At 31.3% G+C, this 6,291-nt stretch overlaps 1 long non-coding RNA gene across 1 annotated transcript; it reads right to left on the bottom strand.

Moving 5' to 3' along the window:
* Positions 1–295: 295 nt before the first annotated feature.
* On the bottom strand, positions 296–4,426 carry LOC124892608. The gene is made up of 2 exons (XR_007050342.1): positions 4,090–4,426; positions 296–1,869 (listed from the first exon to the last, which is right to left on the bottom strand). It is a non-coding gene; the product is annotated as an uncharacterized LOC124892608 (long non-coding RNA).
* Positions 4,427–6,291: the final 1,865 nt, after the last annotated feature.

Below are 6,291 nucleotides of genomic sequence, written 5' to 3'. Positions count from 1 at the left end.
ATGAGAACTGGAAACCATGTAAATGGTACAAGCTGGAAATCATGTTGATAGTGGTTTCAATACTGTAACCATGTGAATGGTACACTTAATCCAGTGACCATTTAATTCCACAACACACTAACTTAAAAAACTAGCGAACACTTAATCCCACTATATCGCAAACTTCACCTGTAAACACACTTCATCACAAACCAACAACTTACATTCATAACAGTAAGTGACATAACATAGTATTAGTAACTTTACTTCAGCAACTTGAATTCATAATAGAAAAATAATCCGAAGACATAATAAAGTCACCAACACAATAATTCTTCACCAAATTCAAGCCAAAATAAAAGCATTCATTATTTTATATCTATCAAATTCTTCCAAAATAAATACATTAACTTTAACCAAAAACAAATTTAAAACATTCAAAGCTTAGCACTAGTCATAACATATTAAATTTGGAATTTCCTATTAGCTTTGTAGCCTTCGATTTTCCCAACTTTTTCTCTCTTGCATTTTCCAACTGATTACTAGTGATAGCTTTTTTTTCCTTTCCACGTAAGCTTAGTAGGTAAATAAGGCATATCTGAGGCTCACTTAATCTAGCAAGATCACCTCTAAAACCTATCAGCCTGCTACCAAAAAAGGATAAAATTCTAAATATTTGTCTTACCAACAGTTTTGTAATGTCTTCAAGAATTGTTTGAAGACTCAAAGATGGATGACTTTTAGGCTCTCTGATAGGACCAAATGGTTCATATTGTTGTTGTGGAAGCCCAGGCGTGGGTATGGATTGGTCCTCTTCTTCTTGTGTTGGTTGAGGGGCTAAATAATTAATAGCATACACATCCTTTTGCACTATTCTTAAACTTCTTCTTCAGTTATGTCCCTTCTTCTCTTCAATCATGCCCTTTGTTCTTCTTCAGCAAACTGAATTAAATTGCATAAAATCATCTTATCTAAATATTTATTCTTTTATATAGATATGCATAAAACTATTGCCTTGCATGTCCTTGCATCATGTGTTACTGAACCACACTTACTGCATGTCATTCTAGTTCCCTCTCTTGAATGATCCCATTATCCCGCTCTTTTAATTGCTATATTTTTTCTCTTATTCTTTTGGTCCTTGGTCTGCAAACCATTTTTCACAAAATCTGGTGGATCTATTGCATGTCCTGGCAAAATTTTCCAGAAGATTTTACCTCTTGTAGGTAGCAACTTTGCCCTGTATGTCTTCAAGTAAGTTTCCTTGCTATACCACATACTTATTTCTTTCTTCATTAGATCAGGTTTCATTTTGTTATGCTCTATACCTTTGATGGAATGAGGACAAGGAATTCCAGTCATCTGCCAAGATCTACAAGGACATTTCTTCTCCACCAAATCCACTATGTGCCTATCTTCACCTTCAGTCACTTCATAGCCACTATCATCATTGAAATCATAGTGCAAAACTGAGCTATCTTCTTATGAGCAGCGAACAATTTCATGAACTTAGGACTGATATCATCCTTCCAGTTGCTTCCCTCAATTTCCTTCTTTTTCAACCTATTCATTATCTTAACTCTTATATCTTTAAGCATCTTCAATATTGGCTTGCACCTTGGTTTCAATACCCAAGAGTTAAAGGACTCTGTAAATTTATTTTTCACCATTTAATTTTTGCAAACAGTGTCCATATATGCCCTGCACCACTTCACAGGTTCAAATATTAACAAGTCTTTAGTAGCTAATTCTGATAATGCACCAAGTGCACTCATCTGGTCCTTGAAATCTTCTTCATAAGTACTCCAAGCAGTCCACCAAAGTAGTTTTTTCATCTCTTCAGACCTAAATCTCTTCATCTTGTTGACCTCAACATGCCTAACACAATACCTGTAAATCATTATTAGTGAATAGTTAGCCAAAAAGTACAAATCCTTTTTTACATTATCTTAAAGTACATGTGGTGGGCTAAAGGAAGGACATTTTTCAATGCATCTATCAGTCCCTGATCATGTAAAACAAATTAATATTCAGTTATATAAAAAGCATAAAAGGTGGACAAAATGATTTAAATAAACACAAATTCATAAACTTAAATTTACCTTCTGCATGTCAGACATAAAGGTAACACTTTCATCATTTTTCAAATTCAATGACTTCTCTAGAAGTTGTAAAAATAATGTCCAAGTCCTTGATGTTTTCTTATCCATTGCAACCCATGCCAAAGTGTAGAAGCAATTATGACAATCTTGTCCTAAAGACGCAAGATTGCTTCCTTATCCATTGCAACCCATGCACATATTGTCATCTTGTCTAAGAAAATGCTTTCTATTTTTTGAAGTACCATCCTTTGGCCCTTTTCAACATTGAGGGATTAGCATTCAAATGGAACTGACCATTCAAGTCTTGTCTCATATCTTTGATCTTGAACTTGGGAATATTCTGCACTTTACCCTTGAAATATTGTGATAAAGAAGTGGTGGTGGCTCTAGGATTCATCCTCACAAGCGTGCTTTTCAATTAACGTTTTAACCTTAAATCCTGGACCCTTACCATCTAGTGAAACTAAAATGACAAATGGGCAACCATCCTCACATATGTACCTCAATCTTGTTTTGTCACTTTGCTTCACTCTAAGTGGTTTCTTATTTGCAAGGGCATACTGACCCACAACTCTTTTAGCCTCTTTCTTGTCCTTAAAGCTCATTAAAAGATGAAGTTCTTTGTAGTGATCAAGTTTCTCATTCACTTTCCTATTCTGTTGCATCTTAATGACTTATAACTTCTAAATATTATACACTTCATCATTTGACTTACTGTTATCATTAGAATCAGTTTTCGACTCAGCATCAGTTTCATATTCATACTCAATAAAGTGTGCTTCAGTATGGTGAATTAAAGTTGGAGCCAAAACCGATTCTTCATAATCATCAACAGCAAAAATATGAATCACATTGAACTGTTCATATTTAATAATGATTGGAGTATCTTAATGCCTTCAGACCCTTCAACCAAGAAAAGTTTCCTACATGGATCTTTCACAAGTAGTTTTTTCACAGATACAGATCCTAATTCTTGATATACTCATCTTCTATCTTATAGTAATCTATCATATCAGAAGCAATGTCTCTTCTAGCAACAACATATTTCTCTTCATATACTAGTTGAGTTTTTTTAATCCATTTACCCCCATAGTGTAACATAATTCGACAAATAAATCTTTCATGTTTAATTGTCTGAAAAAAATAAACACATAAAATCATATTTGAGGGCTACATCATAAAAATAAACACTTCAGATTTACTAGTGAATTTCAGATTTGTCAATTTAAGGACTTCAAAACTTTAAAAAAATAAAAAAAAGCAAAACATAGAGGACTACATATCTTTTACACTTAAAAAAGAAGAGAAAAAGGAGCTTACAACTAGCAACACAAAAATAAATAATGAAAAAAGGACATTGGAATCACACAATTCAATTTTGATACAATATATACACAATAAGAATTGGATAATAAAAAACAAACACATATAACCTCACATCAATAAAGTAAGCACTTTAAAAAATTTATAATGAAAAAGGGGCATTTGTCACATGTATTTTATACTTAAAACATAGAGAAAAAGGAGCTCTCAACTAGCAGTAAAATAATAAAGAATGAAAAAGGGGCATTGAGATCACATAAATCAAACTTGAATAATATAATACAATACACACATAATCAAATTTAGAAAATATAAAAGACAAATTCTGTCGGACAGAGAAAATTTAGGACCACACATAATCGGACAAAGAAAATTTAGGACCACAATATATACAAGACAAATTCTCAAAGAAATAGACAAATATCTGAATCAGTTTGACCCAAAATGATATCAATCCTAGTAAATTTAAAAAGAGCAAATAGGACCATGATATACAAGATAATTTTTTTAAAAGAATTCAAAACGCCTATTGCATCTCTGAATCTGGATGTCAAAATAATAACACCATTGCATGCAAGATTTTGAAATTTTGCTATTAAAAAAACATGCAAGATTTAAAATTTTTAAATCCGAAGTAAAAAATTTCTAACCTAATAGCACAATTTAGAAAGAGGAAAAAACTCACAGATGAGTCACCAAGCCGAACTCATAGACGAATCTCCAGTCAAGTACCTAAACACCAAAGAATCCAAGTAGCCTCTTCATCAGTTTCAGGAAAACACGAGACTGATTTTTCATAAAACCCTAGATGCATCAATTTTTGGGGGAGATTTTAAGCTAAATGAGGTTGTTGATGGATATACCTTTTCAGTTTGTGTAAGGATCGAGCCTTTTGGCTACTGGGTCAGGTCGGATTCATTTATTTAGCTTATGAGTTGATAATTTTTTTTTAAAAAAATTATACCTGTGAACACTTATGTGGAATGTGTAGATGACATTTTTAATCTAATGTCTTGGAATTCTGTTAAAAGAAGAGGTATTTCTAAGTTAAATATTTAATGAATGAATATTTTTTAGCCAAAAAATAAAAAAAGGTATTTATGATCCATTTTAAATAATTTAAAGGTATTTTTGATTCTTTTCCATTAAAAAAAATCAGTTTTTTCTTAAATTGTTTTGTGTTGTAAATAAAAATTAGATTTTATAAAAAATAATTTAAGGTCTTAAATAAATAGTATAGATATGTAATTTTCCTTATTTTTAATGAAAAATTAGTTGGGCCGGGTAATTCACCTTTGGATTTTTACAAAATGAAAGTCTGCCGCCCATTACGCGCAGTCTTTTATTTATGTCGTTCCATTCTCATGGTATGTCCCTACATAAAGTCCACTAAATTCCTTCTCTGGGGAGTAGGGAACAGGAAATGGAGGGAAGAGAGAACTTTATGAAATTTTTTTATTTTTTAGAAAGTTGGTTACTTTGGGTTAGAGAACACCCTCTTACTCCTTTTTTTCTATGAGCACTTATATGCATGTGTTAGTTTAGGGTTGTGTTCTATGGAGGAATTTTTTTTTATGAAAAATATTTTTTTTAAAATAAATTATTTCTTACTTATTTTTTGTATTTGCTACGCAAATAGGAACATATTTTGTAAAAAAATTTATATATATATTTAACATAAAATAATGAGAACGAATAGAATAAGAGAGGTGGGTAAAAAAAATATTTTGAAATATTTAAAAAAAAATCTTAAATATTTTTTGGGGTGAGGGGGTAGTAAGGGGGTCGGGCTAGGTGGTAGAGGATAAGAAAAAAGTTTTGAATCTTTTCAAAAAATAAATTTCAAAAGTAATTTTTTTGGAGGGGTAGGGGGTGGGGTGAGAAAAAATTTGAATTTTTTTAAGAATTTGTTTAAAAAAAAAAAGATAGAAGGGAGGGGGATAGTAGGGGTGGGTGATTTTGAGAGTGATATGAATATTACAACTTGTTTTTCCTACTTTGATTAAGAAAGTCATTTCCTTAGTTTGAAAGAGCTTATTTTCCTAAAGAAATTATTTTTCATACTTTTTAGCTAGATGAACATGAGAAAATAGAAAAATATTTTTCAGAAAATATTTTTGTTCGTACCGAACACACTCTAGGTTAAAGATCTTTCTTTGTGGTTAGTTTTTTGAGCATTTTTATATATCAAATATCAATACTTATGGATTCGTGCTTATGTAGAGTACATTTTGGATAAATTGATAGCCTTTGAAGGATCAGAGAAAGGGGAAGACTACTTTTGTGGCATGTGGTGCTTCAAATTGAGGTACATTAAGATTCTTTAGACTCTATTTGAAGGATGTTTTCATGATTAATGATACTAAGGAATTGGGATAAGAGTTGGTGTTGCATAAATAAGATTCATGAGTAACTTTGCATGTATTAGATGACATATGTGGATGATAAATTGATTTTATAGCAGATGCATATGAATTTTTTGTATTGATTGAGATAAATTGTAAAACTGGGCATATGATTTGACTGAGGTTGATTGATCCTAAACGATTGATTAGTTGATGATATCATCTTATGAATATCTCACACATTAAAAAATAATTGAGGTTGTTTGTTGTAAGTTATGTATGATGTACATATTTTCATATATATTCATACCACTCATATCAATGCATGATATTTATTGAACGTATGAGCCAATTGACTTGATTTACTAAAATTATATGGGTAAGTTGATTTGATTTATTTAAGTTCGTACTTAATTGTGAAGTTTGCAGATTCATGTATGTTGAGGAAAAGTATTTTGATGAAGTTTAATCATGCATAATCGGAGAAGATGATTCCAAAAGTGTGGTATGACGAGGAAAGAATATTTGTCGCAAGCCATAAC

The sequence above is a fragment of the Capsicum annuum genome, unplaced genomic scaffold, assembly GCF_002878395.1.
Source record: "Capsicum annuum cultivar UCD-10X-F1 unplaced genomic scaffold, UCD10Xv1.1 ctg48828, whole genome shotgun sequence".
Taxonomy (NCBI): domain Eukaryota; kingdom Viridiplantae; phylum Streptophyta; class Magnoliopsida; order Solanales; family Solanaceae; genus Capsicum; species Capsicum annuum.
This window is presented reverse-complemented; position numbering and strand designations above follow the sequence as displayed.